General features: G+C 46.4%; 1 protein-coding gene across 4 annotated transcripts in view; it reads left to right on the top strand.

Annotated features, from left to right (window-relative positions):
* The window catches only part of ERCC1 (ERCC excision repair 1, endonuclease non-catalytic subunit), a 30,492-nt gene that overhangs the window by 11,976 nt on the left and 4,329 nt on the right, over nt 1–14,187 (top strand). The gene's annotated exons all lie outside the window — the stretch shown is intronic.

Here is a 14,187-nt window from a genome sequence, read left to right as displayed (position 1 = left end):
TGGGATCCACCCCACATGCCCACCAGGGGGCGATGCTCTGCCCATCTGAGGCATTGCTCCATTCCGGCCAGAGCCATTCTAGCACCTGAGGCAGAGGCCATGGACCCGTCCTCAGTGCCCGGGCCAACTTTGCTCCAATGGAGCCTTGGCTGCGGGAGGGGAAGAGAGAGACAGAGAGGAAGGAGAGGGGGAAGGGTGGAGAAGCTGATGGGAGTTTCTCCTGTGTGCCCTGACCGGGAATTGAACTTGGGACTTCCACATGCCAGGCCAATGCTCTACCACTGAGCCAACCAGGGCCTTACACATATAGGTTGTTTTGTTTTTTTTTTCTGAAGCTGGAAACGGGGAGAGACAGTCAGACAGACTCCCGCATGCGCCCGACCTGGATCCACCCGGCACGCCCACCAGGGGGTGACGCTCTACCCCTCCGGGGCGTCGCTCTGCTGCGACCAGAGCCACTCTAGTGCCTGGGGCAGAGGCCAAGGAGCCATCCCCAGCGCCCAGGCCATCTTTGCTCCAATGGAGCCTTGGCTGCGGGAGGGGAAGAGAGAGACAGAGAGGAAGGAGAGGGGGAGGGGTGGAGAAGCAGATGGGCGCTTCTCCTCTCCTGTGTGCCCTGGCCGGGAATCGAACCCGGGACCCCTTGCACGCCAGGCCGACGCTCTACCACTGAGCCAACCAGCCAGGGCCACACATCTAGGTTTTTAAAGGCCATTTAAATTGGTTCTTCAATTAGAAAAAAAAAAAGAATCCATTTCTCACACTGTAAACAAAATGTAAATTCTGACAAATTTTTTTTTTAATTTCAGTAAAAACTGTTACAAGAAATCTTATAGGAGAATATTTTTTATAATCCTGGCGTAAGAAAAGTCTTTTAAAGCAAGACACAAACCCCCAAATTCATAATGGAAATACCAGCTGATTTGTGAAAATTATAATTTGAAACTTTTGGATGTTAAGAGATAGATGCTGTAGCCTGATCAGGCGGTGGCGCAATGGATAGAGCATCGGACTGGGATGTGGAAGGACCCAGGTTTGAGACCTCGAGGTCGCCAGCTTGAGCGCGGGCTCATCTGGTTTGAGCAAAACTCACCAGCTTGGACTCAAGGTCGCTGGCTTGAGCAAGGGGTTACTCGGTCTGCTGAAGGCCCGTGGTCAAGGCACATATGAGAAAGCAATCAATAAACAACTAAGGTGTCGCAATGCGCAATGAGAAACTAATGATTGATGCTTCTCATCTCTCTGTTCCTGTCTGTCTGTCCCTGTCTATCCCTCTCTCTGACTCTCTCTCTGTAGAAAAAAATAAAATAAAATAAACTTAAGAAAAAAAAAAAAGAGATAGATACTGTAAATAAAATTAAAAGGCAAATGATAAATAAGAAAAGACTTGCTATATTTTGTATATAACAGATTTAATCCCTAATTTGCCTGATCAAGTGGTGTTACAGTGAATAGAGCGTTGGACTGGGACACTGAGAACCCAGGTTCAAAACCCCATGGTCACTGGCTTGAGCCCAAAGGTCGCTGGCTTGAAGCCCAAGGTCGCTGGCTTGAGCAAGGGGTCACTCGGTTATATGAGAGCAATCAATGAACAACTAAGGTGCCGCAATGAAGAATTGATGCTTCTCCTCTCCCTTCCTGTCTGTCTGTCCCTATCTGTCCCCCTCTCTGGCTCTCTGTCACAAAAAAAAGATCCCTGGTTTATATATGGACATATAAATTGTATTTAATTTATATGGTAAAATATATTTAAATGTTTATATTCATATGAATATATTTAAACATATTCTAAAGGACCTCTTACAAGTCAATAAGAAAAAGGTGGCCTGATTTTTAAAAATTGAATGTATTGGGGTGACATTATTCAGTAAAATTACATAGGTTTTGGGTACACCATTCCATAATGCCTCATCTGTACACTGCACCGTGCATTCACCACCCAGAGCCATGTTTCTTTCCGTCTCCATTTATCCCCACTTTTACCCTCTTCTACCTCCCCCCACCCTCTTTTCTTTCCCATAATCACCACACTTTCTGTGTCCATGAAAGGTAGTATAGTTTTTAAAAATTCTAATACAGCCTGACTGGGTGATGGCGCAGTGGATAGAGCGTCAGACTGGGACGCAGAAGACCCAGGTTCAAGACCCCGAGGTCACCAGCTTGAGCGCGGGCTCATCTGGTTTGAGCAAGGCTCACCAGCTTGAGCCCAAGGTTGCTGGCTCAAGCAAGGGGTCACTCGGTCTGCTATAGCCCCCCGGGTCAAGGCACATATGAGAAATCAATCAATGAACAATTAAGGAACCGCAACAAAGAATTGATGTTTCTTATCTCTCTCCCTTCCTGTCAGTCTGTCCCTCTCTGACTCTCTGCCACAAAAAAAAAAAAAAAATTCTAATACAGGTAGGCAAAAATACATGGATAGTTAATCAACCATAATACAGTTTAACAGGAGAAACAAATTTTGAAAAATGAGGTGCCTTTTTTTTTTTTTTTTTAAGTGAGCGGAGAGGAGATAGTGAGACAGACTCCTGCATGAGCCCTGATTGGGATCTACATGGCAACCCTGTCTGGGGCCAATGCTAGAATCAACCAAGCTATTTTTAGTGCCTAGGGCTGATGCGCCTGACCAACTGAGCTATCCTAGGTGCCTGGGGCTGATGCTCGAACCAATCAAGCCACTAGTTGCAGGAGGGGAAGAGGGAGAGGGAGGGAAGCAGATGGTTGCTTCTAATGTGTGCCCTGACTGGGAATTGAACCAGGACGTCCATATACCAAGTCCGTGCTCTATCCACTGAGCCAGCTGGCCAGGGCCATGAAGTTCCATTTTTTACCCATTAATTTGGTGAAAACATCGAGATGGATAATATTAAATGGGCACTGGCATGTTTGGTTGGCAGGAGACATGTTAGTAATGGGTAAAGGGGGTCAAATATATAGTGTTTTGTCTGCCCTGTGGTGGCACAGTGGATAAAGTGATGACCTGGAATGCTGAGGTCACCAGTTTGAAACCTTGGGCTTGCCTGGCCAAGGCCCATAGGTGAAGCAACTAGAGTTGATGCTTTCCGCTCCCTCCCTGCCACTTTTCTCTTTCTCTCTCTCTCTCTCCTCTCTCTAAAATCAATAAGTAAAATCTTAAAAATACACACACACACACACACACACACACACACACACACACACACGGTCTTCAGGTTACGACACAGTTCCATTTCTACAACAGTGACGTAACCCAAATTTTGGTGTAAGTCAAAACACACCCTAGCCGAAGTCACTTCCCTACCCCGACACAGTTGTGAAGTCATAATCGAGAGCATAAAAACACAACTAAGCCACAGAAAAGAATGCTGCATATTCTTCTGCTGTGCACAAACTAATTCGCCCACATAGTCCATAAGTACGACACTAATGGTGTAAGCCAAAGCACTCATGTCTCAATTTTTAAAAGTTTTTATGGGAATGAGCATCGTAAACTCAAAACATTGTACATTGAGACTGTTGTCACTTGAGGACCCTATATATGTGATGATGGAAACTGTTGATTTTGAGTGGTGAACACACAATGCAATATACAGATTATATATTATAGAATTATACACTTAACCTATGTAATTTTTTGCCTGACCAGGCGGTGGCACAGTGCATAGAGCGTCGGACTGGGATGCCGAGGAGCCAGGTTCGAGACCCCGAGGTCGCCAGCTTGAGCACGGTTTGAGCAAAAGCTCACCAGCTTGGACCCAATGTCGCTGGCTCCAGCAAGGGGTTACTCGGTCTGCTGAAGGCCCGCGGTCAAGGCACATATAAGAAAGCAATCAATGAACAACTAGGGTGTTGCAATGTGCAACAAAAAACTAATAATTGATGCTTCTCATCTCTCCGTTCCTGTCTGTCTGTCCCTGTCTATCCCTCTCTCTGACTCTCTCTCTGTCTCTGTTTAAAAAAAAAAAAAGTAAACCTATGTAATTTTTTTAACCCATGTTACCCCAATAAATTAAATAAATAGGTACAGAAATTCCTGTACTTTTTTTTTTTTCAGAAAGGTAATATTATTTTTATTTTTTAAAATTAATTGTGTTAACATGGTTTCAAGTGTCTCACTATAACACCCTCAACCTCCTGTATATAGTGCTCCCCATGCAAAGTCTCTTTCCATTCCCATTTCACCACCTTTACCCCCCTCTCACTACCTCCCCTTTCCCTCTGTGACTTGCTACCCTGTTATCTGTATCTATATGTTATATATATAATTTGGCTAATCCCTTCTCGTTCTTTGATCCTGTCCCCTCATCCCCATTCCCTTTTTATTTATTTATTTATTTTTCTGAAGCTGGAAACGGGGAGAGACAGTAAGACAGACTCCCGCATGCGCCCGACCGGGATCCACCCGGCACGCCCACCAGGGACGACGCTCTGCCCACCAGGGGCCAATGCTCTGCCCCTCCGGGGCATCGCTCTGCGGCGACCAGAGCCACTCTAGCGCCTGGGGCAGAGGCCAAGGAGCCATCCCCAGCGCCCAGGCCATCCTTGCTCCAATGGAGCCTCGGCTGCGGGAAGAGAAGAGAGAGACAGAGAGGAAGGGGGGTGGTGGAGAAGCAAATGGGCGCTTCTCCTATGTGCCCTGGCCAGGAATCAAACCCGGGTCCCCCGCACGCCAGGCCGACGCTCCACTGCTGAGCCAACCGGCCAGGGCCCCCTTTTTTTTTTTAAAGTCAGTGAGAGGAGTGGAGGCAGAGAAACAGACTCCCTCACATGCACCCCACTGGGATCCACCAGGCAAGCCCACTAGGGGGCGATGCTCGGCAACCAAGCTCTTCTTAACACCAAAGCGCAGGCCATGGAGCCATCCTCAGTACCCCAGGCCAGCTCACTCCAATAGAGCCATGGCTGCCTGACCAGGCGGTGGCGCAGTGGATAGAGCGTCAGACTGGGATGCAGAGGACCCGGGTTCGAGACTCCGAGGTCGCCAGCTTGAGTGCGGGCTCATCTGGTTTGAGGAAAGGCCCACCAGCTTGAACCCAAGGTCGCTGGCTCCAGCAAGGGGTTACTCGGTCTGCTGAAGGCCTGCGGTCAAGGCACGTATGAGAGAGCAATCAATGAACAACTAAAGTGTTGCAATGCGCAATGAAAAACTAATGATTGATGCTTCTCATCTCTCTCCATTCCTGTCTGTCTGTCCCTGTCTATCACTCTCTCTCTGTCTCTGTAAAATAAATAAATAAATAAATAAATAAATAAATAAATAAATAAATAAAAATTAAAAAAAAAAATAGAGCCATGGCTGCAGGAAGGGAAGAGAGAGAGAGAGAGAAGCGAGAGGGGAAGCAGTAGAGAAGCAGATGGATGCTTCTGTGTTCCCTGACCGGGAATCCACATACTGGGCTGACGCTCTATCACTGAGCCAGCCGGCCAGGGATCCGTCTTTCCTCTGACAGCTGTCCTTCTGTTCCTTCTAACCCTGCCTCTGTTTCTATTTTGTTCCTTAGTTTACTGTGTTCATTAGATTCTACATATAAGTGAGGTCATGTATTTGTTTTTCTTTTTTAAATTTTTCCATTGATTTTAGAGTGAAGAAGTGAGGGGAGAGAGAGCAAGAGAGAAAGAGAGAAGCATCAACTTATTCTACTTAGTTGTGCACTCATTAGTTGCTTCTTGTATGTGCCCTGACCGGGGATCAAACCCGAGACCTCTGCACTGGGACAATGCTCTATCTATGGAGTCACCTGGCCAGGGCTGAAATTTCCACTTCCTGATGATCTCTGCTTGTGTGTGCAAATCCACAATGACACTGGCCATAACATGTTGTTCAAAAGGAAGCGATATGAAAATGGTATATGTATATAACAACATAACAGCATCTATATATATACTGTATACATATACATAATCAGCAATACATACAGAGAAGTCTCTATCCCTTCTCTCCTCCATTCTCCCTCACTCCACAGGTAACCACTGTTGTTGGTTTCTTGGTTTCCTTCCAATGTTTCTATAAAACGCAAGCAGCATGAACAAAAACATCTTAGTGTTCTTCCTTCCTTAGACAGAAGTGAGCATACTATGTACAGATACTCTTTGGCTTATGATGGGTTACAGCCCAATAAACCCCCTCTAAGCTAGAAATATCATAGAGTGAAAATGCATTTAATACACCTAACCTGCAGAACATCATAGCTTAGCCTGGCTGGTTTCTACTGTGTATAACCTTCGCATCATTGTCAAGTTGAAAAATCCTAAGTCGATCCATCATAAGTTGGCACTGTCTGTATACTGTTCTGTGCCCTGTGTTGTCATTACCTGGAGGTCTTCTCCATGTCAGTAACAAGAGCAGCCTCATTCTTCTTTTCTACAGCTGTGTAGTATTCCAATATAGTGTCCACATTTTTTTATTTAAACAGGGACAGAGAGAGGGATATATAGGGACAGACAGACAGGAACGGAGAGAGATGAGAAGCATCAATCATTAGTTTTTCATTGTGACACCTTAGTTCATTCATTGATTTCTCATATGTGCCTTGACCGTGGGCCTTCAGCAGACTGAGTAACCCCTTGCTCGAGCCAATAACCTTGGATCCAAGCTGGTGAGGGTTTTTGTTTGTTTGTTTGTTTTTGCTCAAGCCAGATGAGCCCATGCTCAAGCTGGCAATCTCGAGGTCTCAAACCTGGGTCCTTCCGCATCCCAGTCTGACGCTCTATCCACTGAGCCACCACCTGGTCAGGCATAGTGTCCACATTTTTTTTTTTTTAATTTCAAGGCAAGATTTACTGCTTTACAAACATGAGACTTGATCTTCTGAAGTTGGAAACGGGGAGGCAGTCAGACAGACTCCTGCATGCGCCCGACCGGGATCCACCCAGCATGCCCACCAGGGGCCGATGCTCTGCCCATCTGGGGCATTGCTCTGTTGCAACCAGGGCCATTCTAGTGCCTGAGGCAGAGGCCATGGAGCCATCTCAGCGCCCGGGCCAACTTTGCTCTAATGGAGCCTTGGCTGCGGGAGGAGAAGAGAGAGACAAAGAGGAAGGAGAGGGGGAGGGGTGGAGAAGCAGATGGGCACTTCTCCTGTGTGCCCTGGCTGGGAATAGAACCCGGGACTCCTGCACGCCAGGCCAACGCTCTACCACTGAGCCAACTGGAGAGAGAGAGGAGAGAGAAGGGAGGTAGGAGCTGGAAGCATCAACTCCCATATGTGCCTTGACCAGGCAAGCCCAGGGTTTCGAACCTGCGACCTCAGCATTTCCAGGTCAATGCTTTATCCACTGCGCCACCACAGGTCAGGCCCAGGTGTCCACATTTTTTAAAAAAGATTTTATTTATTGATTTTACAGAGAGAAGTAGAGGACTAAGACGTATCAGCTCATAGTTGCTTCACTTTGTTTGTTCACTGATTGCTTGTCGTATGTGCCTTGACCCAGCTAGCCCAGGGTTTCGAACTGGTGACCTTAGCATTCCAGGTTGATGCTCTATTCCAGGGGTTGGGAACCTTTTTGGCTGAGAGAGCCATGAATGCCACATATTTTAAAATGTAATTCTGTGAGAGCCATACAATGACCCGTGTACGTTACGCATTATCCAATAAAAATTTGGTGTTGTCCCGGAGGACAGCTGTGATTGGCTCCAGCCACCTGCAACCATGAACATGAGCAGTAGGAAATGAATGGATTGTAATACATGAGAATGTTTTATATTTTTAATGCTATTATTTTTTTAATTAAAGATTTGTCTTTAAGCCAGATGCAGCCATCAAAAGAGCCACATCTGGCTTGCAAGCCATAGGTTCCCAACTCTGCTCTATTCACTGTGCCATCACAGGCCCAGCTAGTGTCCATATTTAAAAAGAGAACTAATATATTTTATTATTTAAAACCAGTTTTTAAGTTTATATAAGAATATATTAGGCCCTGGCTGGTTGGCTCGATCCATCATTGGCCCAGCGTGTGAATGTCCTGGGTTCAATTCCTGGTCAGGGCACACAGGAGTAGTGCACATCTGCTTTTCTACCCCTCCCCTTGGGGCTGATGCTCTTTCTCTCCCTATTGCTGATGCTCCCCCTGTTGCTTCTCTCTCTCTCTCTCTTTCCCTCCCTTCCTTCCCTCCCTCTCCTCCTCCCCTCCTGCAGCCATGGCTCGATTGGAGTGAGTTGGCCCTGGGCGCTGAGGATGCCTCCATGGCCTCCACCTCAGATGTTAAGAAATGGTTATAGTTGCAATGGAGCAATGCCCCAGATGGGCAGAACATCGCCCCCTAGTGGGCTTGCTGGGTGGATCCTGGTCTGGGCTCATGTGGGAGTCTGTCTCTGCCTCCCCTCCTCTCACTAAAAAAAAAAATTTATTAGAAGTACAAAGTTCCCACATATTCCTTCTCTCCCTACATACAATTTCTCCTATTATTTGTATCTTATATTAATCAGTGTGGTACATTTGTTACAGTTGTGTTGTATATTCTGTGGGTCTTGACAAAAGTATTCTAATATATCCTATAGAATAGTTTTGTTGTCCTAAAAATCCCCTTTGTTCTGTTTATCCCTCCCTCCCCCATCTCCTGGCAACCACTGAATTTTTTACTTTCTCCATAGTTTTGCATTTTCCAGAATGTCTTACTGGAACCACCCAGTATATAGCTGAAATGGAAAATTCCACAGTTCTCACGTGCAGGGAGAAGCCCAGTTCTCCCCCACTCTGGGCTTTATCCTGCGTGTGCCTTTACTACTTATGAAACACTTCACTTTGGGCCCCTTGATGTGTGGAGGGTTTTCCTAACACTAAGCAATCCCCTGCAATCCCAGCAGGGTGTCCTCCAGTTTAACTCAATCCTGACACTGTCTTCCTGGAGACAGTCAGATCCCACACAGACTTCCAGATGCCAGTAGCAGTCACCTGTGCTTCTGACTAACCAGCTATAGGTTGGAAGTTCCCATGACTGCTCCTCAGGTTAGACTAATTTGCTAGAGTGGCTCACAGACCTCAGGGAACACTGATGCACATTTACCAGTTTATTCAAGGCTATGATAAAGGATACAGATGATAGCCAGGTGAAGAGATACATAGGGCAAGGTCTGGGAGGACCCCAAGTGTAGGATTGTCTGTCCCTGTGGCAGTGAGGGGAGTCACCTCCCCGTGGGGATGTGTTCACCAGCCTGGATGCTCTCTGAATCCTGTACTTTTGGGATTTTACAGAGGCCTCTTCATGTAGGCATGGTTAATTTTTTTAAACTTTTTTTTTAGATTTATTCATTTATTCATTTTTTAGAGAGACAGGCGAGAGAGAGAGAGAGAGTGTGTGTGTGTGTGTGTGAGAGAGAGAGAGAGAGAGAGAGAAAGAGAGAAAGAGAAAGGGGGGAGGAGCAGGAAGCATCAACTCCCATATGTGCCTTGACCGGGCAAGCCCAAGGTTTCGAACCGGCGACCTCAGTGTTCCAGGTCGACGCTTTATCCACTGTGCCACCACAGGTCAGGCAGCATGATCAATTTTTAACTCTGCAGCCCCTCTCCTGTCTCTGGAGGCTGGGAGTGGGGTAGAAACTTCCAAGCTTCTAATCATGGCTTGGACTTTCTGGTGACCAGCCCCCATCCAGGAGCCCACTGAGAGTCACCTAGAAGAACAAACGATGCTCCTAGTGCTCTTACCACTCAAGGATTTACAAGGGTGGCCCTGGCCGGGTAGCTTAGAGGATCGCCCTATAGGATGCTGAGGCTGTAGGTTTGATCCTTGGTCAGGGCACACATGAGAGTCGACCAATGACGGCATGAATAAGTGGAACAACAAATTGATGTTTCTCTCTCAAATTAATCAATCAATATATTAAGAAAAAAGTTACAAGGGTTTCAGGAGCTCTGTGCCAGGAACCGGGGGTAGAGACCGGTATAGATTTTCTATTATCTTATGGTAGCCTCTTCAGGTTGGCTTCTTCCACTTAGCAATATTCTTTTAAGGTTCCTCCAAGTCTTTTTTGTTTGTTTAGCGAGAAACAGAAAGGGAGATGAGAAGCATCAGTTTGTAGTTGTGGCACTATTAGTTGTTCATTGATTGCTTCTCATATGTGCCTCAACCAGGGGGCTCCAGCTGAGCCAGTGACCCCTTACTCAAGCCAGCGACCTGTGGGCTCAAGCCAGCAACCATGGGGTCATGTCTATAATACCACTCTCAAGCCATTGACCCCATCAATGCTCAAGCTGGTGAGCCCGTGCTTGAGCCGGCAACCTTGGGGTTTTGAACCTGGGACCTCAGTGTCCCAGGTCAACGCTCTATCCACTGCACCACCACTGGTCAGGCAAGGTTCCTCCATGTCTTTTTATGACTTAGTAACTTTTTTTTTAATTAATACTTTAGGGTTTGTTTTTCTAAGTCTGAGAGGTTTTTTATTTTTATTTTTTTAAAAGATTTTATTCATTTTAGAGAGAGAAGACAAAGAGAGAGAGAGAGAGAGAAGGGAGGGAGGAGCAGGAAGCATCAACTCCCATATGTACCTTGACCAGGGAAGCCCAGGGTTTCGAACCGGTGACCTCAGTGTTCCAGGTCAATGCTTTTACCCACTGAGCCACCACAGGTCAGGCCTTTTTTTTTTTTTTTTTTTTTTTTTTTTACAGAGACAGAGAGAGGGATAGATAGGGACAGACAGGAATGGAGAGAGATGAGAAGCATCAATCATTAGTTTTTCGTTGCGACACCTTAGTTGTTCATTGATTGCTTTCTCATATATGTCTTGACCATGGGCCTTCAGCAGACCGAGTAACCCCTTGCTTGAGCCAGAGACCTTGGGTCCAAGCTGGTGAGCTTTTACTCAAACCAGATGAGCCCGTGCTCAAGCTGGCGACCTCGGGGTCTCCAACCTGGGTCCTCTGCATCCCAGTGCGATGCTCTATCCACTGCGCCACCGCCTGGTCAGGCTTGTTAACTCATTTTTAATCATGGAATAGTATCCCATTGTTTGGATCCACATTCCGTTTCAGCTGCTGAGTATTCCATTGTATAAAGGAACTAGGTCACCCCCTAACGGTGGACACTTTGATGTCTCTGTCTTTGCTGTTAACATCCACACTCCTACTTCTGTCCTGAACCCCAGTGAGGGTTTTTTTTTAGGCCAAAGGGTTTTTGTAATTCTGTGCCCTATCCCTTGGTGTGTACCTCTGTACTGTTTGAATGTTTGGAAAAATGTATTTATGTATTAGTTGCATATTAAAACAAAAGCTAGTGTAAAAACTACTCTATTTTGTGGGAAATAGCAGAGCACAGTATTTGGAGCCTGGCTGATGAGACAGGCCCTCTGAGGAAGCTGTCCCTCACCAGTTGTGTGAGCTTGGGCCAGTGACCCAATCCCACTGGTCTGTTCTCTCCTCTGCCTTACAGGACCTTGCAAGGCAGTCTAAAAGCTTCTGAATATAATGGGCTTAGGACAGTGACAGGCACACAGCTAGGCCCTCATGTGGGGAATGCTTTCTATGTCTTTACATTCAAACCACAGGATATTGTTCAACCATATAATAAATGAGATTGAGCTCCATCTGCTAATGTGGGAAGAAGTCCTGAGTATATTATAGAGTGAAAAAATGAAAGCAAATTATAGAATGAAGTGAGCTAACTTGTATCCTGAATGAATGTTAATTATAGTAATAATAAAGCTTGCTGCACTGAAAGTCCGCAAAACCCATCTTGTGGGAAACAGTAGAATTAGAAAAATGAACATTTCTCTTAAGAATATGGCCCTGGCCTGACCAGGCAGTGGCACAGTGGATAGAGCATCAGACTGGGATGCGGAAGACCCAGGTTCGAGACCCCAAGGTCGCCAGCATGAGCACGAGCTCATCTGACTTGAGCAAAAAAAAAAAAAGCTCACCAGCTTGGACCCAAGGTCGCTGGCTCGAGCAAGGGGTCACTTGGTCTGCTGAAGGCCTGCGGTCAAGGCACATACGAGAAAGCAATCAATGAACAACTAAGGTGTTGCAATGAGAAACTGATGATCAATGCTTCTCATTTCTCTCCGTTCCTGTCTGTCTGTCCCTATCTATCCCTCTCTCTGACTCTCTCTCTGTCTCTGTAAAAAAAAAAAAAAAAAGAATATGGCTGGTTGGCTCTGGTAGAGCATCGGCCTGGCGTGCAGGAGTCCGGGGTTTGATTCCCAGCCAGGACACGCAGGAGAAGCGCCCATCTGTTTCTCCACCCCTCCCCCTCTCCTTCCTCTCTGTCTCTCTTCCCCTCCCGCAGCCGAGGCACCATTGGAGCAAAGTTGGCCTGGGCGCTGAGAATGGCTCCATGGCCTCTGCCTCCGGCGCTAGAATGGCTCTGGTCGCAACAGAGCAATGCCCCAGATGGGCAGAGCATCGCCCCCTGGTGGGCATGCCGGGTGGATCCTGGTCGGGCGCATGCGGGAGTCTGTCTGACTGCCTCCCCATTTCCAACTTCAGAAAAATACAAAAAATAATAATAATAATAATATAAATCAGCCCTGGCTGGATGGCTCAGTTGATTAGAGCATCATCCCGAAGCATAGAGGTTGCTGGTTTGATCCCTGGTCAGGGCACATACAGGAGCAGATCGATGTTCCTGTCCCTCTCTCCCTTCCTTTCTCTCTAAAATCAATACAATAAACTTAAAAAAGTATATATATATATATATATATATATATATATATATATATATATATATATATATATATAAATCAACGTTTAATCAAACTGCTTACTAGATGGATTTTGAAGGTTAAGAAAATGCCTCAACACAAATACATTATTAGCCCTGGCCGGTTTTCTCAGTGGTAGAGCATTGGCTGGCATGTGGATGTCCTGGTTGGATTTCCAGACAGGGCACACAGAAGTGACCATCTGCTTCTCCTCCCCTCCCCTCCCCCCCATATCCTCTCTCTCTTTCTCTTCTTCCCTTCCAACAGTGATGGCTCAATTGGTTTGAGCGAGTTGGCATCCGGCACTGAGGATGGCTTTGTGGCCTCCACCTCAGGCGCTAAAGAAATGGCTTGGTTGCTGAGGAACAGAGCAACGGTACCAAATGGGCAGAGCATCGCCCCCTAGTGGGCTTGCCAGGTGGATCCTGGTCAGGGCGCATGTGGGAGTCTGTTTCTCTACCTCCCCTGCTCTCTTTTATTTACTAAAATAAAAAAGTATAAATAAATAAAATAAAAAAGACAAATACATTATTGCCCTGGCAGGATAGCTCAGTTGATCAAGTGTCAGCCCAAGCGCAGAGGTCGCCAGTTCAATTCCCAGTCAGGGCACATACAGGAACAGATCGATGCTCCTGACTCTCTCTTTCCCTTCTTCTCTCAAATCAATAAAGTTTTTAAAAAGATTCCTTTTTTTTTAGATTTCTGTTTTTAAAGACAACCCTGACCTGTGGTAGTACAGTGGATAAAGCATCGACCTGGCTGGAACACTAAGGTTGCTTGGTCAAAACCCTGGGCTTGCCTGGTCAGGGCACATACAGGAAGCAACTACTACAAGTTGATGCTTCCTACTCCTCCCCCCTCTTTCTCTCTAAAAATCAATAAAGTCTAAAATAAAAGACAGGCCCTGGCCAGTGGCTCAATGGATACAGTGTCAGCCCAGTGCATGGACATCCTGAGTTTGATTCCCTGTCAGGGCACACAGGAGAAGTGACCATCTGCTTTTCTCCAGCTTCCTCTTTCCTTTCGTTCCCTCTTCCCCTCCTGCAGCCAGTAGCTTCATTGGTGGTCTGGGTGCTGAGGATAGCTCCCTGTCCATCAGCCTCAGGTGCTAAAAATAGCTCAGTACTAGAGCATGGGCCCCAGACCTGGTTGCTGGGTGGATCCTGGTATCCTGGTTGGGGTGCATGCGGGAGAGTGCCTCACTGTATCCCCTCCTCTCACTCGAAAAAAAAGAAAGACAATGCCTGACCTGTGGTGGCGCAGTGGGTAAAAGCATCGACCTGAAACACTGAGGTCGCTGGTTTGAAACCCCAGGCTTCCCTAGTCAAGGCACATATGGGAGTTGATGCTTCCTGCTCCTCCCTCCCTTCTCTATCTGTCTCTGTCTCCTCTCTCTAAAATGAATAAATAAAATTTAAAAAAAGACAAATACATAATTTACTTTAATTCAACTCACTCTTCTTAAGTTGCAGAGAAAAAAGGCCAGCATTTTCCTGGTGCTAATAAATTTGAGTTATGTGCTTGCTCCGTATATATACATAGACCTTTTTTATGATTTAGCTCAGTGCTAGTCAAC

The sequence above is a fragment of the Saccopteryx leptura genome, chromosome 3 (genome assembly GCF_036850995.1).
Source record: "Saccopteryx leptura isolate mSacLep1 chromosome 3, mSacLep1_pri_phased_curated, whole genome shotgun sequence".
Lineage (NCBI taxonomy): Eukaryota > Metazoa > Chordata > Mammalia > Chiroptera > Emballonuridae > Saccopteryx > Saccopteryx leptura.
The sequence above is the reverse complement of the archived record's forward strand: the minus strand, read 5'-3'. Positions and strand labels throughout refer to the sequence as shown.